At 36.5% G+C, this 26,353-nt stretch overlaps 1 protein-coding gene across 1 annotated transcript in view; it reads right to left on the reverse strand.

The window, feature by feature from the left end:
• The window catches only part of STATH (statherin), a 58,297-nt gene that overhangs the window by 22,706 nt on the left and 9,238 nt on the right, over positions 1 to 26,353 (reverse strand). The gene's annotated exons all lie outside the window — the stretch shown is intronic.

The following is a 26,353-nucleotide window of genomic DNA, read 5'->3' on the forward strand; positions in this document are numbered from 1 at the left end:
CCAGAAAAGCTAAGTAAAACAAGTACATATGTCAATTCTGGAACATCAAGCATGAAATGAAGAGGTGTCTCAATCAAGCAGTGAATGGAATAAGAAAGTGACAGAGAACAGAGAACAAGGAGCGCTATGGACTGGAGGTCCCCTACTAGCTAACGCAGCACAGATTCACCATTTTGACCTCAACCACCAAGAACAGCAGACAGGAGGTTCATAAAGGCAAATTCACAGAGCTCACAACAGGAGACAGAACACCTACTCCATACATCACATTCTCTCCCTTCCTTCCTGCCTCTCTGTACTACCCACCAAATGACATGCCCCTGAAGGGCACTAATATGGACAACTGGATCTCACTCTGCACTGTCATCCAGCGCAGCACATTCAGCCCCAGTGCATGTTGCAAACAACCCATCCCAGCCCCTGCCCCACTGAACCTGCCCTGCTTCACCATACCTGACCAGCACTGGCTACCTGGACAAGGTGGTGAGCAGCATTGTGCCCATAGTCAAGCAAGCAAGAAAGTAAGCCCAACTCACCTGCCCAGACATAAACAATTAAAATAAAAAATCAGGACGAAACAAACAAATCTACAATCAATAAACAGAGAAAATAATTCCTGAATGTCTCGAAACAGGACACAATGTTGAGACATATATAAAAAAAACCAGGACAGATGGCTCCAGAAAGTGACCAAAATAAAACAGCAGCTGATCTTCTGGTAGAAGAAAAGGCCTGGAACTACCTGAGAGTTCAAAACTTTAATATTCAGAGCTCTCCAAGAGATGAAGAAAAACACAGACAAAAAATAAAGAAAAAATAGACAAAATCATTGAAAATACAGACAAAATCAAGGAAAATAAACCAAGGAAGAATTTGGGAAAATAATGCAGGAAAAAAATGTGAAAATAAATAAACAACTAGAAAGTATACAAAAACAACAATTAGAAATTGAAACAAGATTTTAGAAACGGACAGAGTAACAGAAGGTTTTCGAAGAAAATTTGAAACAATGGAAGACAGGATCAGAAAAATTGAAGACAAATTCTTCAATACCACTTTAAGAAAAAATTAGAGAAAAGCATGAAGACACCCTGAGAATGATGTGAGATACAATCAAAATAAAAAATTTGAGTGTGATTGCAGTTACAGTATGGGGGAGAAAATGGAAAACACAGAGAGAATCGTTGAAGAATTACTCACAGAAAACTTCCTGAATATCATGAAATATGAAAAGCTAACCATCCAAGAACTCAAAGAACCCCATATAGAACAAACCCCAGAAGGAAATCTCTAAGAAATGTCATAATCACAGCTGCTAAAACCAAAGACAGAGAATCCTGAGAGCAGTTTGAGAAAAATGAAAAGTCAAATACAGGCGGGAAACAATAAGACTTAACTCTGATTACTCAGAAGAACCTGCACAAGCAAGGAGGCAATGGGAAGATACATATAATTCCTTGAAAGAAAAAAAAAAAAAATTGCCAACCAAGAATAATATATCCTGCAAACTATCACTCAAATATGATGGCAAAATTAGGACATTTTGAAATAAACAGAAATTAAGGGAATGTGTAAAAGCCAAATCAAACTTATAAGAACTATTAAAGGGAGTTCTTTTTTTTTTTTTTTTTTCTGTTGGAGAACCAACAACATCAGATAACAATGTAAATCTAGGACACAAGACTGCATCAACCAGATACCAACCTAGGTAATGGGCTCACCAGGATTAATCAAAACTAAAAGATTTATAATAAGGAACCAGAGATGTTAATCTGTAAATGACAACTTTCAAATGAGGAGGAAGTCAAGGAGATACCAACTAATAAATGGCTGATTTAAACTTAGGAAGATAATGGTAAATTTCAAGGTAAACGGAAAGAAAGTTAACAAACCAAATCATCAAAATAAAGATAAACACAAAGTCTCAATAAAAACAAAACCTACAAAAACAAAAGAAACAGAAAGAAAAACAATCCAGAAACAAAGGGAATTCAGCACAGGAGAGTAAGTGCAGCAAAGAAAACAACAGCACCACAAGAAAAAAAAAAAAAAAAAGGCACTAGAAAATGACAGCAATAAACTCATACCTATCAAAAATCACACCAAACTTAAATGGCTTCAATGCACCCAGAGAGTGACAGAATGGATAAAAACACAGCACTCGTCAATATGCTGTCTAAAAGAAACACATCTTAGAAACAAAGACGTGAATATATAAAGAAAAAAAAAGGGTGCAAAAATATATACCAAGTAAATACAAATAAATAATGAACAGGACTAGCAATACCAATTTCAGATAAATAGACTTTAAAACAAAATCCGCCATAAAAGACAAGAAAAAGCATTACATAATGATTAAAGGGACAATCCACCATGAGGACATAAGAATAATAAATATCTATGTATCCAATGACAGGGCTCCAAATTACATTAAAAAAAAAAAAAACAAAAAAACTCTAACAGCACAGAAAAGAGAAATTCGACAGTTCCACAGTAAAAGTACAGACTTCAAGACACCACTCTTTGTAAAGGACAGAACATCTAGAAAGAAACTTCACAAAGTTACAGAAGATCTAAAGGCCACAATCAATCAACTTGACCTCATAGATATATATATAGAACACTCCACCTAACAGCAGCAAAGTACACATTTTTTTCCAGTGCACATGGAGTGTTTCCCAGAGTAGACCACATCTTAGGCCACAAAGCAGCCCTCAACAAAATCCAAAATACTGAGATAATACAAAACATCATCTCTGATCACAACACCAGAAAAGTAGAAATTAATAACAGGAAGAACATGGAAAAAATTATATACATGGAAACTGAATAACACCTTGCTTTAAGACCCCTGGTTAACAGAAGATATCAAAGATAGAATCAAAAAATTCCTAGAATTCAATGAGAATGAAAACACACCATACAGAAACCTTTGGGACATAGCAAAGGCGGCGCTCAGAGGTCAAATGACAAAAATAGATGCACACATCAAAAAAGAAGGGAACAAAATCAAGACATTAGCTACACAAATTGAAGAAATAGAGTGTAGCAAAAGGAGCCCACAACCACCAGAAGAAAGAAGATAATAAAGATCAGAGCTGAAATAAATGAAATAGAGAATAGGAAAACAATAGACAGAATCAATAAAACAAAAAGTTGGTTCGTTGAAAGGGTCAAAATTGAGAAATCACTGGCCCATTTGAAAAAAGAAACAAAAGAGAGGACTCAAATAATCCAGACAAGAAATGAAATGGGGAACATTACAATAGACCCAACTGAAATGACAAAGTACTATGAAAATAGGTAATCGAACAAATCTGGAAACAGTGGATATGGACAAATTTCTAGAAACACACTACTTACCTAAACTAACACAAACTGAGGTTGAAAATCTGAATACACCTGTAACAAGAGATGAGATTGAAAAGGTAATAAAAAAAAACCCAACAAAAAAATTCCTGGCCCAGTGGGGTTCACTGGAGAATTCTGCCAAACATTTAGAGAAGAGCTTGCACCTATACTACTCAAACTATTTCAGAACATAGAAAAGGAAGCAATACTCTGAGTTCACTCTATGAAACCAGCATAACCATGATACCAAAACCAGGCAAAGACATGACAAAAAAAAGAAAATTAGAGACAAGTCTCTCTCATGAATATAGGTGTAAAAATTCTCAAAAAAAAAAACAAAAAACTCTAGCCAATAGAATTCAGAACCACGTACAAAAAAAGAATACACCTCTACCAGGTAGGATTTATACCAGGTATGCATTTTTTTTTTTTTTTTTTATGCAAGGATGGTTCAACATTAGAAAATCAATCAATGTAATCTGCCACATAAATGAAACAAAAGATTCACATGATCATCTCATCTGACACAGAAAAGGCATTTGACAAAGCCAGTGTCCATTCCTGATTAAAAAACTCTCAATAAAATAGGTATAGAAGGGAAATTCCTCAACATAATAAAAGGCATCCATACAAAATCAAAGGCAACATCATTCTTAAAGAAAAGAAGCTGAAAACATTCCCCATGAGAACAGGAGAAAGGCAACCAAACCAAACCCATTGCCATCGAGTCAATTCCTATTCATAGAAACTCTATAGGACAGAGTAGAACTGCCCCATAGGGTTTACAAGGAATGTCTGGTGGATTCAAACTGCCAGCCTTTTGGTTAGCAGCCATAGCTCTTAACCACTATACCACAGGAAAAAAGGCAAGGATGACTTTTATCACCACTTCTATTTAACATTGTGCTGGAAGACCTGGCTAGATCAATAACGTGAGAAAAATAAATAAATGACATCCAAATTGGTAAAGAAGAAGTAACACTGTCCCCAAATGTGGGCGATATGACAATATAAATACAGAACCCAAAAGACTCCACAAGAAAATTACTGGAACTAATAGAAAGATTCAGCAGACTAGCAGGTTACCAGGTAAACATACAAAAATCTGTTGGATTCCTATACACCAATAAAGAGAAGGACAAAAAGGAAAACAGGGAAACAATATGATTTATAATAGCATCTAAAAAAAATAAAATACTTAGGAAGCAGGGCCAAGATGGCTGACTATGTAGAAGCTACCAAGGATCCCTCTTGCAACAAAGACTCGGAAAAACAAGTAAATTGATCACCTACATGACAATCTACGAACACTGACCATCAAACACAGAACTAAGGAGTTTACCTGAGTGACAGGGGAGCGAAAAGACATGCACTGAAGCAATGACCACTTCTGGAACTGGCGTCCCGCACTACAGCCTTGAGCCCTCACAGTTCCCTGGTGCCAAAGCGGTTGGGGTGATCACGGCTTACTGAGACGATGCAAGCATGGGATGCAGCCCTAACCCCCTGGAGTAACCTTGGCCTGAAATCCAGCCAGTGCAAGCAGACTGCACACCAACAGGGCTGATAGGAGAAGGAGAAACCACAGGGAAGCAGTGACTGGTTTTGGAGCCTGGAGTGCAGTGTCCCAGCCAGAAAACTTTGGCACTGGGCTTTGGACTAGGAGCAGAGGAGTTGATCACAGCTTCTTAAGACAGCGCAAGCAAGGGACACAGGCCTAACCCTCGGGGGCAATCTCGACCTAGCCACTGCACACAGGCTACACGACACTCTGGAATCTCAGATAAAACAGTCTTCACCAAACAAGATAAGTAAATTTGTCTATATTGCTGGGCTAATCTCTCCTATCTATCTGATCCCTCCCCTCCCTGCCCCAGGTGGATTCATTAACATTGGAATTTCCTGTGCCAGGGAGTGAAGTGCTCTGTGGGGATTTTTTTTTCTAACCCATTCCCCTGGCCTGAGAGAAGCAGCAATTAACAATCCAGGGGTGTGGGGGAATCCTTCCCTGACTTCCCTAAACTGGAACCAACTCCAGCCAAGCAAAAGAGACCCACAGTTTTGGCTTTTATCCCTACAGGGAACCAGGTGGCTATTATAATGCAAAAGCAATTCTGATAGAGATCTGACTGTAATTGTTTTAGCAAAGCAGTGAAAAGACAAGTTTTGGAAGTCTGATACCTCTCTACCTATTAAACAGAGCCCTCACTAATCCACAGACGGGAACTGAGGGCTGCAGCTCCACCCACACCACCTAACCACCTGCTAAAGGGGCCTGAGAATAGAGACACCTACCAATCTGTAGAGGTAGAAGCATTGGGTGCCTAAGGTACAGCTGCAGAGCCCACCCACAAAGTGTTCTAAGAATACAGACACTCCTGCCTCATTGGCATGTGGGGTATGCTCTGAGCATCCTGCCCTCCTCGGAGTGTGACTCCCTGCCGCTACTAGTATCTGGTGCATACAACTATCACCGCTACTCCTCTAAGTTAATAGGTGACAGCCTACACCACACACTAGGTGACCCACAATTAGAACACCTAAGCTGATTCTATTTAAGAATAGTGAATGGACTTATAGGTTCATATATCTGGTAACAGCTCAAACCAGCTGGTAATAGGACATAAGTGATTCAAAGGCTACAACAATCAAGATACCACAATCTAGTAGCCCGTCTGGGTATATTGAAACAAAAAAAAAAAAAAAAGAAGATAAGACTCAGTGAGCAAATATAAAATAAATCATTACAATATCTTATAGATGGCTTGGAGACAGCAGTCGATATCAAATCACATAAAGAAGCAGACCATGACAGCTTCTACAAATACCCAGATCAAAGAATCAAAATCTTTCCCAAATGAAGATACAATCCTGGAGTTGCCAGACGTAGAATATAAAGAACTAGTATACAGAATCCTTCAAGACATCAGGGATGACCTTAGAAATGAAATGAAGCAATCTATAGAAAAAGCCAAGGAACACACTGATAAAGCAGTTGAAGAAATCAAAAAGATTATTCAAGACCCTAGTGAAAAAATTAATAAGCTGCAAGAATCCATAGAGTGACAGCATTCAGAAATCCAAAAGATTAACAGTAAAATTACAGAACTAAAAAGCCAAGGAACACACTGATAAAGCAGTTGAAGAAATCAAAAAGATTATTCAAGAACCTAGTGAAAAAATTAATAAGCTGCAAGAATCCATAGAGTGACAGCATTCAGAAATCCAAAAGATTAACAGTAAAATTACAGAATTAGACAACACAATAGGAAGTCAGAGAAGTAGAATTAAGGAATTGGAGTGCAAAATGGGGGAGATAGAGGATAAGGCAATTGACACCAATATATAAAAAAAGAAAAATCAGATAAAAGAATTAAAAAAAAAAATGAAGAAGCCCTAAGAATCATGTGGGACTCTATCAAGAAGAATCACTTGCATGTGTTTGGAGTTCCAGAACAGGGAGGGATAACAGAAAATACAGAGAGAATAGTTGAAGATCTGTTGGCAGAAAACTTCCCTGGCATCGTGAAAGATGAAAGGATATCTATCCAAGATGCTCATCAAACACCATACAAGATAGATCCCAAAAGAAAAACACCAACGCATAGTATCATCAAACTTGCCAAAACCAAAGATAAAGAGAAAATTTTAAAAGCAGCCAAGGATAAACAAAAAGTCACCTACAGAGGAGAATCAATAAGAATAAGTTCAGACTACTCAGCAGAAACCATGAAGCCAAGAAGGCAATGGGATGACATATATAGAGCACTGAAGGAGAAAAACTGCCAGCCAAGGATCATATATCCAGTAAAACTCTCTCTCAAATATGAAGGTGAAATTAAGACATTAACAGATAAACACAAGCTTAGAGAATTTGCAAAAACCAAAGCTACAAGAATTACCAAAGGAAATTGTTTGGTCAGGAAATCAATAATATCAGATACCAACACAACACAAGGTCACAGAACAGAACATCCTGATATCAACTCAAACAGGGAAATCACAAAAACAAATTAAGATTAATTTAAAAAAGAAAAAAAAAATCTCAAAACAAGGAATCAGAAGTCATTAAGTAAAACATTACAATAATCTAAAAAGTAGGATTAAATACAGGAGGCATAGATCTTCCATATGGAGAGGAAAACAAGGCGATATAGGATGATACATGTTAGGACTTTACTTAGAAAAATAGGTGTAAATATTAAGGTAACCACAAAGAAGTCTAACAATTCCATACTTCACAATAAAAACCAAGATAAACACAATGACTCAGCAAAAAGAAATTCAACTACTATGAAAATGAGGAACACACAATTTACAAAGAATAACTGCTCAGCACAAAAAAGTAAGTGGAAAAATGAAATTGTCAACAACACACATAAAAAGGCATCAAAATGACAGCACTAAACTCATAAAAAAACTCATACTTATCTATAATTACGCTGAATGTAAATGGACTAAATGCACCAATAAAGAGACAGAGAGTCTCATACTGGATAAAAAAACACAATCCATCTACATGCTGCATACAAAAGACACACCTTAGACTTAGAGACACAAACAAACTAAAACTCAAAGGATGGAAAAAAATATATCAAGCAAACAATAAGCAAAAAAGAAGAGGAGTAGCAATATTAATTTCTGACAAAATAGCCTTTAAAGTTAAATCCACCACAAAGGACAAAGAAGGACACTACATAATGTATAAGGGGACAGTTTACAAGAAAGATATAACCATATTAAATATTTATGCACTCAATAACAGGGCTGCAAGATACATAAAACAAAGTTTAACAGAATTAAAAGTGAGATAGACACCTCCACAATTATAGTAGGAGACTTCAACAGACCACCTTTGGTGAAGGATAGAACTTCCAGTAAGAAGCTCAATAGAAACACGGAAGATCTAATTGCTACAAACAACCAACTTGACCTCGTAGACTTATACAGAACACTCCACCCAACAACTGCAAAGTATATTTATTTTTTCTAGTGCACATGGAACATTCTCTAGAATAGACCACATATTAGGTCATAAAACAAACCTTTGCAGAATTCAAAACATCAAAATGTTACAAAGCAGCTTCTTGACCACAAGACCATAAAAGTAGAAATCAATACCAGAAAAATCAGGGAAGAGAAATCAAATACTTCAAAACTGAACAATACTTGCTCAAAAAAGACTGGGTTATAGAAGACATTGAGGATGGAATAAAGAAATTCATAGAATGCAACGAGATGGAAAACACTTCCGATCAGAACCTGTGGCACAGTGAAAAAAGTGCTCAGGGGTCAATTTACATCAAGAAATGCACACATACATAAAGAAGAGCCAAAATCAGAAGACTGTCTCTACAACTTAAACAAATAGAAAGAGCAACAAAAGAATCCATCAGGCACCAGAAGAAAACAAATAATAAAAATTAGAGCAGAATTAAATGAATTGGAGAACAGAAAAACATTTGAAAGAATTAACAAAGCCAAAAGCCGGTTCTTTGGAAAAATTAACAAAATTGATAAACCATTGGCCAGACTGACTAAAGAAATACAGGAACAGGAACAAATAACCTGAATAAGAAATGAGATGGGCCATATCACAACAGACCCAATTGAAATTAAAAGAATCATATCAGATTACTACAAAAAATTGTACTCTAATGAATTTGAAAACTGAGAAGAAATGGATGAACTCCTAGAAACACACTACCTACTTAAACTAACACTAACAGAAGTAGAACAACTAAATAGAGCTGTAACAAAAAAAGAAATTCAAAAGGTAATCAAGAAACTCCCACCAAAAAAAAAAAAAAAAATCCCTGGCCTGGAAGGCTTCACTGCAGAGTTCTACCAAACTGTCAGAGAAGAGTTAACACCACTACTACTAAAGGTATTTCAAAGCATAGAAAAGGATGGAATACTACCTAACTCATTCTATGTGGCCAGCATATCCCTGATACCAAAACCAGGTAAGGACAGCACAAAAAAGGAAAATTACAGACCTATATTCCCTCATGAACATAGATGCAAAAACCCTCAACAAAATTCTAGCCAATAGAATTCAACAACATATCAAAAAAAAAACCCACCATGACCAACTGGGATTTATAACAGGTATGCAAGGTTGGTTCAATATTAGAAAAACCATTAATGTAACCAACCATATAAATAAAACAAAGGACAAAAACCACATGATCTTATCAATTGATGCAGAAAAGGCATTTGACAAAGTCCAACACCCACTCATGATAAAAACTCTCAGCAAAATAGGAATAGAAGGAAAATTCCTCAACATAATAAAGAGAATTTATACAAAGCCAACAGCCAACTTCATCCTAAATGGAGAGAGCCTGAAATCATTCCCCTTGAGAACAGGAACCAGACAAGGATGCCCTTTATCACCACTCTTATTCAACACTGTGCTGGAAGCCCTGGCCAGAGCAATTAGGCTAGGGCACCCGGATTGGCAAGGAAGAAGTAAAATTGTCTCTATTTGTAGATGACATGATCTTATACACAGAAAACCCTAAGGAATCCTCAACGAAACTATTGAAACTAATAGAAGAGTTCAGCAGAGTTTCAGGTTACAAGATAAACATACAAAAATCAGTTGGATTCCTCTACATCAACAAAAAGAACATCAGAGAGGAAATCACCAATCGATACCATTCACAGTAGCCCCCAAGAAGATAAAATACTTAGGAATAAATCTTAGCAAAGATGTAAAAGACCTATACAAAGAAAACTACAAGGTACTACCGCAAGAAACTAAAAATGACCTACATAAGTGGAAAAACATACCTTGCTCATGGATAACCCAAAAGGAAGACTTAAATTGTAAAAATTTTTATTCTACCAAAAGCCGTCTATATATATATTCCACTTCCGATCCAAATTCCAATGACATTTTTAATGTGATCTAGAAACAAATCACCAACTTCATATGGAAGGGAAAGAAGCCCTGGATAAGTAAAGCATTACTGAAAAAGAAGAACAAAGTGGGAACCCTCACTCTACCTGATTTTAGAACATATTATACAGCCACAGTAGTCAAAACAGCCTAGTACTGGTACAAGAACAGTCACATAGACCAATGGAACAGAATTGAGAACCCAGGTATAAGTCTATCCTCATATGATATTTGACAAAGGCCCAGTGCCAGTTAATTGGAGAAAAGGCAGACTTTTTAACAAATGGTGCTGGCATAACTGGATATCCATCTGCAAAAAAATGAAGCTGGACCCATACCTCATACCATGCACAAAAACTAACTCTAAATGGATCAAAGGCCTAGACATAAAGTCTTAAACAATAAAGATCATGGAAGAAAAAATAGGGACAATGTTAGAAGCACTAATACAAGGCATAAACAGAATATAAAACATTACTAAAAATGAGGAAGAGAAACCTGATAACTGGGAGCTTCTAAAAATCATAGACCTATGCTCATTTAAAGACTTCACCAAAAGAGTAAAAAGACCATCTAGAGGTTGGGAAAAAATTTTCAGCTATGACATCTCCAACCAGCGCCTGATCTCTAAAATCTACATGATTCTGCAAAACTCAACCACAAAAAGACAAACAACCCACTTAAAAATTGGGCAAAGGATATGAACAGGCACTTCACTAAAGAAGACATTCAGGCAGCTAACAGATACATGTGGAAATGCTCTCGATCATTAGCCACTAGAGAAATGCAAATTAAAACTACAGTGAGATTCCATCTCACTTCAACAAGGCTGGCATTAACCCAAAAAGCACAAAAGAATAAATGCTGGAGAGGATGTGGAGAGATTGGAACATTATACTCTGCTGGTGGGATTGTAAAATGGTACAACCACTTTAGAAATCAATTTGGTGCTTCCTTAAAAAGCTCAAAATAAAACTACCATACGTTCCAGCAATTCCACCCCTCAGAATATACCCTAGAGAAATAAGAGCCTTTACATGAACAGATATATGCACACCCATGTTTACTGCAGCACTCTTTACAGTAGCAAAAAGATGGAAGCAACCAAGGTGCCTGTCAACAGATGAATGGATAAATAAATTATGGTATATTCACACAATAGAATACTAGGCATCGATAAAGAACAGTGAGGAATCTGTGAAACATTTTATAACATGGAGGAACCTGGAAGGCATTATGCTGAGTGAAATTAGTTGCGAAAGGACAAATATTGTATAAGACCACTATTATAAGATCTTGAGAAACAGTTTAAACTGAGAAGAAAACATTCTTTCGTGGTTACGAGAGCGGGGAGGGAGGAAGGGTAGGGGAGGTTATTTACTGATCAGATAGTAGATAAGAACTACTTTAGGTGAAGGGAAGGACAACACTCAGTACAGGGGAGGTCAGCACAACTATACTAAACAGAAAGCAAAGAAGTTTCCTGAATAAACTGAATGCTTTGAAGGTCAGCAAAACAGGGGCAGGGGATTGGGGGCTATGCCTTCAGGGGACATCTAAGTCAACTGGCAAAATAAGATATATTAAGAAAACATTCTGCATCCCACTTTGAAGTGTGGTGTCTGGAGTCTTAAATGCTAGCAAGCGGCCATCTAAGATGCATTAAAGAGTCTCAACCCACCTGGATCAAAGGAGAATGAAGAACACCAAGCTCACAAGGTAATTATGAGCCCAAGAGACAGAAAGGGCTCCATGGACTAGAGACTACATCATTCTGAGACCAGAAGAACTAGATGGTGCCCAGCCACAACTGATGACTGCCCTGACAGGGTACACAACAGAGAACCCCTGAGGAGCAGGAGAACAGTGGGATGCAGACCCCAAATTCTCATAAAAAGACTAGACTTAATGGTCTGACTGAGACTAGAAGGACTTTGATGGTCATGATCCCCAAACCTTCTGTCAGCCCAGGACATGAACCATTCTTGGAGCCAACTCGTCAGACATGAATTGGACTGGACAATGGGTTGGAGAGAGATGCTGATGAAGAGTGAGCTACTTTCATCAGGTGGACACTTGAGACTATGTTGGCATCTCCTGTCTGGAGGGGAGAAGGGAGGGTAGAGGGGGTTAGGAACTGGTAAAATGGGCACGAAAGGAGAGACTGGAAGGAGGGAGTGGGCTGATTTATTAAGGGGAGAGTAAATGGGAGTATGTTGTAAGGTGTATATGTTTATATGTGAGAGACTGACTTGATTAGTAAACTTTCACTTAAAGCACAATACAAATTATTAAAATAAAATACTTTGGAATAATCCTAACCAGGGAAGTAAAAGACCTATACAAAGAAAACTACAAAACACTACTGCAAGAAAGCAAAACATGCTTGCATAAATGGAAAATATACCATACTCATGGATAGGTAGACTCAACATTTTGAAAATTTCAATTCTACCCAGAGTAAGCTGCAAATACAAGGCAATCCTGATTCAAATACCAACAGCATTCTTTAATGAGATGAAATAAACTAATAATTAACTTTACATGGAAAGGAAGGAGCCCTTGGATAAATAAGGTACTATTGAAGAAGAAGAAGAATAAAGTAAGAGTACTCAAACTACTTGACCTCAGAACCTACCATAAAAAAACAGCTAAGATAATCCAGAGATCCTGGTACTGGCACAACGACAGACACACTGACCAATGGAAAGAATCGAGAACCCAGGTGTAAACCATCTACCTATGGTCACCTGATCTTTGACAAAGGCCCAAAATCCACCAGATAGAAAAAAGACAGTCTTTTTAAGAAATGGTGCTGGCAAAACTGGATGTCAGTTTGTAAGAAAATGAAACAGGACCCATACCTCACATCATGCACAAAAACTAATTAAAAAATGATCAAAGATGTAAATATAAAACCAAAAACTGCAAGGACCATGAAGAAAAATAGTAGGATCAATGCTAGAGCCCTTAATACACTACCTAAATAGGATACATACAAAATTATCAAGACAAAAATAGCAGAATATAAGCTAGATTGCTGGAATCTTCTAAAAATTAAACACTTAAGCTTATCAAAAGAGTAAAAAGAGAGCCTACAGACTCAGAAAAAAATTTTGACTATGACAAATCTGACAAAGTTCTAACCTGTGAAATCTATAGAAAAATCCAAAACCTCTAAAACAACAAGAACAAAAAAACCAAAGAACCCAATTAAAAATGGGCAAAGGATATGAATAGACTCTTCACCAAAGAAGACTTTCAGATGGCTAATAGACACATGAGGAAACGCTCTTGATCGCTAGCCATCAGAAAAATGTAAATCAAAACCACACATAAGATTCCATGTCACTCTGACATTACTGGCATGAATCAAAAAAAAAGGAAAATAACAATTTTGGAAGGCTATGGATAGATTGAAAGTCTTATGCCCTGCTGGTGTGAATGAAAATGGTACAACCATTTTGGGAAACAATACAGCACTTCCTTTAAAAGCTAGAAATAGAAATACCACTCCTGGGAGTATATCCTAGAGAAATAAGAACCATCACATGAATAGACATATGCATCCCCGTTTTCTTCTTTGGTCTTCCCTATTCATTGTCTAGCTTTCTTATGCACATGAAATGATAGAAAAGGCCTTGCTTGGGTCAGGCCAACCATAGTTCTCAGGGTGACGACCTCGCTTTTCGACACTCACAACTCAATAAAAAGAAAAACAATCCAATAAAAACATGTAATTATTTGAAAAAAAAATCATCAAAGAGATAGACAGATGGTAAAGATAGAGAGAATGGAGAATAGGCACATAGATCTCACTAGTCATTAGGGAAATGCAAATTAAAACCACAATGAAATGTCACTTTCACTACTAGAATGGTTACAATTAAAAAAACTAACATTACCAAGTTATAGTGAGGATACAGAACAATTGAAATTCTTATGCAATGCTGGTGGTAATGCAATGGTATAGCAACTTTGGAAAATGAGTGATTTCTTAAAAAAAAAAAAAATGAAACAAGATAAAAATATATCCACCATTTGAAACAACCACTCTACTTCTAGTTATTTACTCAAGAGAAATGAATATGTATATCTACAATATGTCTGAAAAAGTGTACAAGGACTTGTACACAAATCTTTATGCCACCCTTAATTATAATAGTAAAAAAGTGTTAGAGTCATACAAGGGAATTTTATTCAATAACAACAAAAGGAATAAACTGTATCTTGATTCAGGCAAATAGATACATGAATCTCAAAGCAATTTTTCTAAGTAAAAGAGAAAGAAAAAAAATATTTATATATAGTATATGATTCCAATTATATGAAATTTTGTAAAATCCAAACTTATCTACAAAAAAATTGTTTGTCTAGGGATGATATTTGAGAGAAATATATTACAAAGAAATAACAAGGAAACTTTTGGTGGTGATGGAAAAATTCATTATCTTCATCGAAGTGAAAGTTTCACAAGGGTATGCATACGTTAAATTTCATCAAGTATACATTTTAAATATGTATGATTTACAATGTGTCAATGATACCTTGATATAACTGAAAAAAAAGTTGGGTCATGGGGGGGAAGGTATACCATATATTTACACAAATATATGGCCTTTTATGTTTGTTTGCCAATCGCTTCCTCCTTCAGTGAGGTATTTCATAAGAGGGATATGCTAATTTTTTCACAACTTGTTAAAAAAAATTGGCATACCGGTATTTAAGAAAATACCTGGAGGGATGAGGGAGCAGCTGGCAAACAAGTGTAGAAGGCATGCATTATTTGCATAAAAATACAATACTCTGGATCATTTGGCTTTGAGCAGAGAAGTGGCAAATACTAATTTCCATTTTAAGAAGATAAATCTCTGCTACAAGGAGACAGATAAGAGCCAGGGGAAGAAGCATAGAGGACAATCTGGAGATAATTGTAATAACTCAGACACAAGATGATGCTGGCAGTAGTGGAGGAGATGAGAAGATTTCCTAATATGGATATAATTTGGAGGTAAGCATTAACGGAGCTTGTTAATGAATTGGATGAGACATTAGAGAAAAGGGGAAGGTAAAAATTTATTCAGATTCTTGGTTTAAGTGCCTGGCAGGAGGTATTGCCCTTTCCTTGTTTGGAGCATACCATGAGCCAAGTAAGTCTGGAGGCAACATATCAGGACCTTCAGTTTGTACATGTTAAGTTTGATATCTGAGAAGATATATTGCATAGGAAGTGGTACTGTAGGTCTGGATTCCAGGGAAGATGGTAAAGCTGACCTACACTTTTTAGAATTATTAAATATGGTTACATATGGTGTTTAAAATAATGAAACTAGACAAGATTCCCAAGGGAATAAGTGTAGATAGAAAAGAGATTATATGGGAGCATCTAAGCTCTGGACACTCCAACACTGACAAGTCATGGAGGTGAGGAGGAAAACACAAATGAAGCAAAGAAAGAACTACCAGGGAGGCAGGCAGAAAACAAGTTGAGAGGAACACCCTGGAAGTCATATAAATAAAGATGAAGGAGTGATGAACTGCATCAAATGTTGGAATAGGCAAATTAGATCAATTTTCTGTATATACATATATAATACTGTGCTGACAAAACAAAAAACATAGACAGATTTCAGCCTGCAGGAATTTGTAGCCTGTTATTTAATGTTGTTGTTGTTAGGTGCCTTGGAGTCAGCTTCAACTCATAGAGACCCTATGCATTAGCAGAACTAAACATTTCCCCGGCCTGTGCCTATCTCACAATAGTTGCTATTTTAGAGTCATTGTTGTATTCCCTGTGTCAATCTATCTCACTGAGGCTCTTCCTCTTTTCCCTGGTCCTCTGTTTTACCAAGCATGATATCACAGATTGGTCCCTCCTGATAATACGTCCAAAGTAAGTGAGACAAAGTCTCTCCAGCCTTGCTTCTTAGGAGCATTCTGGCTGCACTTCTTCCAAGACAGATTAGTTCATCCTTCTCGCAGTCCATGGTATAATCAGTATTCTCTGCCAACACCAAATTCAAATACATCAATTCTTTTTAGGTCTTCCTTATTCATGTCCGCCCTTCACATGTATTTGAGCCAATTGAAAACACCATGCTTTGGAAAGGTGCACCTTAGTCCTCAAAGTGAAATCTTTGTTTTTCAACACTGTAAAGTGGCCTTTTGCAGCAGATTTGCCCAAGGCAATGTGTTGTTGATTTCTTGACTGCTGTTTCCATGGGCATTGACTGTGAATCCAAGTAAAGTGAAATGCTTGACAACTTCACCGTTTCTCCTTTCGTCATGATGTTGCTTACTGGTCCAGTTGTGAGAACTTTTGTTTTCTGTATGTTGCAGTGTAATCCATAACGAAGCCTATTGTCTTTAATCTTCATCAGTAAGTGTTTCAAGTACTCTTCATTTGTAGCAAACAGGTTTGTCTCATATTGCATGTTGCTAGTGAGTCTTCCTAAAATTCTGATGCTGAGTTCTTCTTTAGTATCGTCCAGCTTCTGGATTATTTGCTCAGCATACATGTGTAATAAATACGGTGAAAGGAGTCAACTCAGATGCACACCTTTTATTATTTTAAACTACGTCCAGTATTCCCTTGTTCTGTTTGAATGACTGCCTTTTGGTTTATGTACAGGAGAGATGGAATAAATATGGTGAAAGGGTATAACCCAGACACACACCTTTTATTATTTTAAACCAGGAGGTAGTGCTCAGTGAAATTTATCTTCAATTAAGGTACCTTTTTCCATGATAATAATCTGAAAAATATAGTAAAAGTAGGGAGGAGGCAGCTTTGATCATTTATTGTAAAAAATTTGAATTTTTCTCAATATATAATTATCTTCATTATGAATGCAATGGTTTATTAAATTAGGTTTCAGAAAACTAAATAAGTACCTAACAAGAGTATGCATGTTGCCATTAATTCTGAGTTACTAATTTGTTCTTGGTCTTTGGCTTATATTTACTTTCTTTCAATATCTTTTTTTCTCTTTTAAAGTCACTTCAGGAATCATAACATTCATAAATCAGTTTTCTGTGCACTGCATGTATCAATTCTTAATGTCTTCTTTAAACTTTGATCTCTACGTAAATTAGAAATCTCCGGTTTTTCAAGGTTTTCGCTTCCATTGTGGGCTAAATCAAATGTCTAATGTTTTAAAATACATTCCTTTCTAAGGACAGTAACCACCATCCATCTGTCAGTTTTTCCTATTGTGTGGCTTGCGTGCTGTGGTGATGTTGGACACTGTGCCACTGGTATTTCAAATACCAGAAGGCTCACCTATGGTGAACAATTTCGGGAAAGTCTCCAGACTATAACAGACTAGGAAGAAAGGCCTGGGGATCTACTTCCAAAAATCAGCCAGTGAAAACCCTAGGGATCACAATAGACAATTGTTCAGTATAAGGCTAGAAGATGAGTCCACTAGGTTGCAAGCAACTTAAAATACATAGAGGCCTCAACAATGGGCTGAAGCATATGAATGATTGTGAAGATGGTGGAGGATCAGGTAACATCTGATTCTGTTGTCCATGAGGTCACCATGAGTCTGAGCTGACTCATGGCAGCTAACAGACAAAAATAAGGGCAGTAAAGTAGGAAGAAACTGGGAGGGGCAAGAAAATGGATTCTCCCCTAGAGCCTCCAGAAAGGAACATAAGCCTACTGACATCTTAATTTTAGTCCAGTGGGACTTATTTTGGATTTCTGTCCTCCAGAATTGTAAGATAATAACTCTGTGTTGATTAAGCTGATTAATTTTTTCACAACAGCAGAAGGACACTGATGCAGGCATTCTAGGGTATAATAATCCCATGTGCTTTGGAATCTAATGGACCCAAATATAGTTTACATCTCTAACAATTTACTCACTGTGTGACCTTGGGTAAGTTACTTAATTCTGTTAAACCTAGGTCTCTTTATTCAAATGTAATTTTACCTGCTTCAACAGGATTATGTAAAAATCAATAAAATAACTTGTGGGAGTGCTTAACCTTAGAGCATAAGAAAATCCATTTGCCATTGAGACAGTTAAGACTCATAGCGACCCTACAAGACAGAGTAGAACTGCCCCATAGGGTTTCTAAGGAGCGGCTGGTGGATTTGAACTTCTGACCTTTTGCTTACCAGCAGGCTCCTAATCTCTGCACAACCAGGGTTCTCAGCTTTGAACAGAGTGAGTGATAACCATAGATGCTGTGATTTGTAAATATCTGCTCTATGCTGGAGCCCTGGTGATGCAGTGGTTAAAAAACCTGGCTGCTAATCAAAAGGTCAGCAGTTTCAATCCACTACTTATAGGGTCGCTATGAGTCGGAATCAACTGGACAGCACTGGGTTCACTGGGTTACCTGTTCTTTGGAAACTCTATGCTCTAAGGTTCTACTCTGTCCTATAGGGTTGCTACAGGTCGCAATTGACTTGATGGCAATGGGCTTGGACTTGCCCTATGCCAGGCATTGTATAAGGTATCTGCCATTGGTTATCATATTAATTTTTCTAGAAATTCCTTTAGGAATTTAGGATGTCTTCACTCAGAAGACAACTGGGATTCAGAAAGTTAAGTACCTTGACCAAATCCCTATCATCAGAAGGTGAGTGATCCATAATTAAATATTTGATTAAAAAAAATTGATAGATGAATGTTAATGATGACTGTTTGAGTGCCAGACCATGGATCAGATAATATCTAAAGGCTGATTATTTCCACCCAGACATCTTCTAAAGAAAGCCACAAAACCAAGTTCTTGTTCCATGCTGATTTACTAACAATGCTAAGTCAAGGGAATGTCTTTACAGCCTCTTCACATTTTAAGGCATATATATTTTGAAACCACCCAGTACTTGAACTCCTTTATGAACAAAATTTTCACTGGGGCCACAAACAGTGAGTTGACGTTTTATTCAACAGTTCACCTTCTCCTCAGTTATCAATTATCTTGTTAGCAGATATTTTGGATTTATGACAACAGTAAAAAATCTACTATCTGACTATTTTGGGCATTAAAGTTCTATGTAAACAAGTGCTGAAAGGTGAGATGAAAATAATGCTGCTTTGATGGTTAAAGTGATATGTCAACTTGGCTGCGCTATGATTCTCAGTGGTTTAGCAGTTAGGTAATGATATAATCTGGCAGTTATGTAATGATATTGTTGTTGTGTACCATTGAGTCAATTCTGACTCATAGCAACCCTATAGGTAGAGTAGAACTTCCCCATAGGGTTTCCAAGAGTGGCTGGTGGAATCGAACTGCCGACCTTTTGGTTAGCAGCCCGAGCTCTTAACCACTTTACCACCAGAGCTCCATGTAATGATACATTGTTGTTGTTAGGTGCCGTCGAGTGGGTTCTGACTCATACCAACCCTATGCACAACAGATAGTCATCCTCGATTATTGATTTGATGTGGTCATACTCTATTGGCACATTAGAACAGCTCTGCATAAAGACCTGTTACTGGGAAACTAACCATGTCAAAAAGCGAGGATAGCTATGAGTCAGAATCGACTCGACGGCACTGGGTTGGGCATATATATATATACACGCATATATATATATATATATAAATAAACCAGGTAGAGTCCACCGATTTGCTAATACAATGACTATATGTAAAAGCTGAAGGACAGAGGTTTTTAATCTGAGCGAGTGCATGGTGAAATTAACTGAGACCGAGGGACCCAAAACCAAACCAAAGCTGTTGCCATCAGGTCAACCCTATAGGACAAACTGTCCATTAGAGTTTCCAAGGAGTGGCTGGTGGATTAGAATTGTCAACCTTTTGGTTAGCAGCCTAGCTCTTAACCACAGTGCCACCAGGGCACAATAAAACTGTATTTTGAATATCCTAAACTTCAGAAGTCTTTTACACAGTGTCATGGATTGAATTTTGTCACCCCAAAATCTGTGTATCAACCTGGTTAGGCCATATGTGGTTGTCCTCCATTTTGTGATTGTAATTTTATGTTAAAAGAATTAGAGCAGGATTTTAACACCACCATTTTTCAGGTCACCTCCCTGATCCAAGGTAAAGAGAGTTTCCCTGGAGTGTGGGCTGTACCAGCTTTTATCTCTCAAGAGATAAAAGGAAAGGGAAGCAAGCAGAGAGTTAGGGACCTCATACCACCAAGAAAGCAGAACCAGGAATAGAGCGTGTCCTTTGGACATGGGGTCCCTGTGCCTCAGAAGTTCCTCAACCAGGGGAAGATTGAGGACAAGGACCTTCTTCCAGAGCAACAGAGAGAGAAAGCCTTCCCCTGAATTTGGACTTGTAACCTACGAGACTGTGAGAAAATAAATTTCTCTTTGTTAAAGCCATTTACTTGTGGTATTTCTATTATAGTAGCACTAGATGACTAAGATATTCACCTAAATGAGAGGCATCAAAAGGCAGTTCAGGGGAGAGCACACAATGAAAACACACATCTCACAGCATTCTCTCCACTTGCTCATACTCTTCTTCTGCTCCCTTACAAAGGCCTTTGTCCCCAGCAGAGACCTTCCCTGCTCTGTGCAAGTGGGGATTGGAGATGGGACTTTAGTTGCTTTACTCAAGGGCGGAAGCCCTGTTTTCATGGATTTTGGTGAATACAATTGTCTATCTCATTAAAATTGTAATACAGTGTAATCTGCAGATTTTTAACTGCCAATATGTGCAACCATTACATAGCTGAGATTTTCTTTACAGCTACAGTGAATCACTTAACTTTACAAATCTGATTACATTTAGAGATACGATTTTGATTAATATTCTAGTGATTTCTTGTAAAGAGCATAGATTAGAAGTTCTTTCATTTCAAAATTAAAATGAAATTGCCAAGACAATGTTCATGCCCCTTCATTAACCACACAGATATGACATGGTCTTCTTTCTTCCAATACAGTTATCCCAGAAGATTATGATATGGTATTATGCGGTTTTTCTTTAGAAATACTGAGATACTGGAGAAAGAGTATCGGCATATCATTGTATGCAGAAAAATTATATTGAGATTTGAGATAAAGATGAGATATCCAGTATATGCTTGAGAGATGAATTTGTTATGTATGAGTACTTTTTTAAATTTGTATAATAGTATTATATCAGAGAACAAAGCAGAAAAAAATCAAAGAGTCTAGGAAATACCACAGTTTCTAAAACTATTGATTATTATTGTAGATATGTAGCCATATTTGATTAAATTCTCTTTTCTGTCTTCAAAACATGGAATTTGGATACAGAGAAGTTGTTCATGGATCAAATTATTTTCAAATTCCAATACAATACATAAGATAATGCAAATAGTACTATAATATTTTAGATAATTTTATAAAACTTGCTTTATAAGGACTTCATTTGTGTTGTATGAGGTTTAATAAAATGTTGCTTGAGGGGCAAATAGGCCTTAGAGTAGGAAAATCATCGTGAGTACAGAGCAAATAGGACTTCTTGACAAGCCTGTGGATAGAAAGAAAATACTATTTTTATTAAATTTTGAACTATGCATTAAGTCATTGTTAATATTCTTACGCTTTCTTGGTTTTGAGTTACATCTTGTCAGATGATATATTCCTTTGTGAAAAATATCCACCCCTAAAAATAGTGTCATATTGATTGAACCCTTGTGTATAAAAAGCTCTCCTAAAATTGTTCAAAAGCAGGTATGTAATCGGAAGCAATATTAGAGTACCTGGCTACTGTATCTATCTCTACTACTTCTTTCTTAGTTCATTCTTTTATCTCCTTAAATTATTTTGACTGTTTCCCAATGGCTTCTTCATTATCTGCCTATCCTCTCTCTCACTCTTGCTGACATACACCTGTTTGTGTTACATACCTATATAACCCATCCGGTCACAGCGCTTCTTTATCAAAGGGTGTTCTATCCGATGATTGCCTGTTTTTACATTTATCTCTAAAAGTAGACAATAAACTCTTAAATGCAGAGACTTTGGAGTAATGATATTTAGATCCCCAATGGCTATCACACTGCAATTCTCACTGATATGTGATCAAGAAATATCTAATGACTGAATAAACACCAATTTCAATTGGATCTTTCTTTCCTAAAATAATAACACAACAATCAGGAATTCTTTCCAATCCTTCCAATCTTTTCTTTCTAGTATTTTAAAAAGGACTCCTTTATTTCTGTTTCTTTAAGTGTTGTAGCTGAGCTAATTACATAGCAAACTACTGTTATTTTTCTTGTACTTTTTTCTGGTACTTAAATATTTATTGAATGAATTTCTATCAAATCTTTTTTTTCTTCTTGTCATTTCTCATACAAGGTTTAGTAGCTCAGTTCTGCATTTTAGCCCACTTTACTTTTCAATTTGAAAGTTTTTTCTTTTTCAAAATTAACATAATTATGTTCTTTAATTATCTTACTCGACAGCACTGGGTACACAGAACAAACTATACTCATAAAACAGAATTCCTTGGAGGGATAGGAGAGAAAACAAACAAACAAAAAGACTTTTAAGAGTTGACTATTGATTTTTTTAAGAAGGGCATATTTGCTTAGCACTCTGATAATCCAATCTTGGTGAATTTCATTTATTTTTTTTTCGCCCCTGGCTTGGTCTTTCATTCAAACCATCATGAAATCTGCTCATTGTTCTTTCTTAGAGTCTCTTTTTCATGTTTCTCTAAGGTCTTTCTAGCACCAGCCTACTTCTTCCCATTAAATATAGCCTACATGCTTTATCCATATGGATCTTCCCAGAATAATATTTTAATACATCCTTCCTTGATATATATCTTCAGTTATTACCTAATGCCTAGGGGACCATGTTCAGACTCTTCACCCTGTCATTAATGGTAACAGAGAATTCAATCTGAATAAACTCTACAAGTGCATTTAAAAGTAATCGAAATCCTTTGGAACAATATCAACTTCAAATGTAGGACAGTCTTCTATTATCTCCAGAAAATATTGCTTTATTTTGTAGCAAAATCCTTCATCTTTCATAGAATTTGGAAGGCTTTACGTTGTGTGTGAATGGATAAAACTGAATGTCAAAAAATAAATTATTAATATTTTCTATCTTCTTTTTGGTATTATATTAGATCAGTGATCCTGCTCCTAATTTCTCATTAAATTGCCTTAGGGCAGGGATTCTCAACTTTGATTGCATGTATGAATTATATAGGGAACTTATTGAAATGCTGATTCTGACCTGGTACAGGTGCTCAAAGGATTATATTTTAGGTGGGAATCTTTTAAAAATAATCCAGGAACAGATTTATAGACAGGACAGACTGCAGTCACAATTATACAAATTTCTGATTAAGAGCTTCATATGATATACGTCTTTTAACAGTTTTACCAATCCTACAAATGTGGTTAAGTATTATTATAATATTTATTTTTGTCAGTGAAAAAACTGAGGTTTAGAGAGGATTAGGAATAGTTCAAAGCCATGGAACTGCAGGTTGTCAGGTCTAGCCTGCAAACACAGGTATTTCTCTCCACAGAGTCCAGACTCTTAACCTCAGTGGTATAAAAGCTTTCTTTTGGAAGCATTTACACAAATAAGTACATTTCGGGAGAGGCACACCAGGGATATCAGATGGATCTTGGCTGAAGGCAGAGAATACCAGAAAAATGCCCGCCTGTGTTTTTTTTGGCTATGCAAAAGCATTCGACTGTGTGGCTCATAACAAATTATGGATAACGTTGCAAAGAATGGAAATTACAGAACATTTAATTGTGTTCATAAGGAACCTGTACACAGATCAAGAGGCAGCTGTTTGGACAGAACAAGAGGATACTGCTTGGTTTAAACTCAGGAAAAGTCTGCGTCAGGGTTGTGTCCTTTCATCATACTTGTTCAATCTGTATGCTGAGCAAATAATCCGAGAAGCTGGGCATTATGAAGAATGGGGCATCAGAATTGGATGAAGACTCACTAATAACCTGCATTATGCAGATGACACAACCTTGCTTGCTAAAAGTGGAGAGGACTTGAAGCACTTACTGATGAAGATCAAAGACCACAACCTTCAGTGTGGATTACACTTCAACATAAAGAAAACAAAGATCCTCACAACTGGACCAATAAAAAACATCTTGTTAAATGGAGAAAAGATTGAAGTTGTCAAGGATTTCATTTTGCTTTGATTCACAATCAACACCCATGGAAGAGGCAGTCAAAAAATCAAAAGATGCATTCCATTGGACAAATCTGTGGCAAAAGACCTCTTTAAAGAGTTGAAAAGCAAAGATGTCTCCTTGAAAACTAAGGTGTGCCTGACTCAAGCCATATTTTCAATAGTTTCATATGCAAGCAAAAGGTGGACAATAAATAAGGAAGACAGAGGAAGAATTGACACCTTTGAATTGTGGTGTTGCTGAAGAATGTTGAATACACCATATACTGCCAAAAGAATGAACAAATTTGTCTTGAAATATGTACACCCAGAATGCTCTTTAGAAGCACAGATGGTGAGACTGTGTCTTACATAGTTTTGACATGTTGTTAGGAGGGCTCAGTCCCTGGAGAAAGACATCATGTTTGGTAAAGTACAGGGTTAACAAAAAACAGGAAACCCTCCATGAGAAGGATTAACACAGTGGCTGCAACAATGGCCTCAAGCATAACAACTATTGTGAGAATGGCAGAAGAAGGAGCAGTGTTACATTCTGTTGTGTATAGGGTTGCTATGACTCGGAACTGACTGGAAGGCACCTAACAACAATGCCAGGATAGATTTCTTAATGAGGAACCGGTTTTGGTTTTATGTTTTCCTTCTTTTAACTATATGTCATTATTGATATTTATACAGATCAAAAATGTCACTAAACTTGGCATACCTGTGTAATCAAGTCTTGTGGTTACTGAGGAAAGTTGTTAGCATATGGACCTGGGAAAGGTTGTTTAGGAAAATATTGCGGAAAGTTTCGTGGAAAAGGTTGAAATTCAAAACGCTCTCCCTGTATACACACAAAAGGAAAGAGAAAATTGTAGAGAATTGAGGCCATGACAGTGCAATTATTTCACAATAATTTCCATTGAAAATTTAGGTTGTTAAAATCAGTGGGAACTTGCATATTATCTACATAATTATTTTTCCAACCTTTCCGTTAGCTTTTCTTTTTTTATAATCAAATGTTTAAAGGAAGCTAAAATCATTAAATATTTACCTTTTTACCATTTACTGGCAATTTTGTTGTTTTGTAGCACATCTGACACTACTGATTACATCCAAACACTCAAAGGAGACTTACATCTTCTTTGTAATATTACCACCAAGCTACAGTCTTGCCCATCTTTGAATATTCCAGGAAGGGATAATTGATTAACATCAACTTAGGAGGAAGGAGAGATTGTGTATGTGTGTGTGTAAGAGAAAGAGAAGGACGGAGAGAGAGATTCTGATTGCTTCACCTTACTCTTGATTTATAATGATTTTGTTCTCTCTTAAAATTCCTACATTACTTAATATTTACATTTGTTAATACAAATATCCTTATCTTTCCTTCTGTATCTTTTTATTTTATATCATTTGAATTCTTTCATTTACTATATTATGAAGTAGAATCTTTCAGACCCTACCACATTAATACAACATGCCAAAATATTCAGATGTCAAGGGTACACATCATTAAGAAAAAATGTTAAATAAATTAAATTTTCCACCTGATTTTACATGGTCAGTTTAGCCTGTTAACTTTATCGAAAAAGAAAAAAAAATTTTTTTTTTTTTTTTCTAGAAGGTAAAAACCACGTCACTTATGTTATCAGCTCCATTAGGCATATACTGTACTTAATGGAGTCAGAATTTCAACCGTATTTTAGGCAAGGTGTTCATTTACCAGACAAAGATACTGAAATTCAGAGACCGGTTTCTTGAAGGTGGTATTTGAGTTTCCATTTATATTTTACTGGTACACAACACTCTTGGATCTTTCTCTGGTGTATCATAAATACATGAAATCAGTGTGTACTTTGGGCATTCATGATATAAATACATTTCAAAGAAAATTATCAATTTTTTTAATAGAATAAATACTCAGAAAAGTAAGTAGGTTTGAACAACACAATATTATCAGGCAAATACTTACACGGAATCTTCTACGAAGAAATCGCTGTTAAAATAAAGAAAAATT

The sequence above is a fragment of the Elephas maximus genome, chromosome 5 (assembly GCF_024166365.1).
Source record: "Elephas maximus indicus isolate mEleMax1 chromosome 5, mEleMax1 primary haplotype, whole genome shotgun sequence".
In the NCBI taxonomy this organism is placed as follows: Eukaryota; Metazoa; Chordata; class Mammalia; order Proboscidea; family Elephantidae; genus Elephas; species Elephas maximus.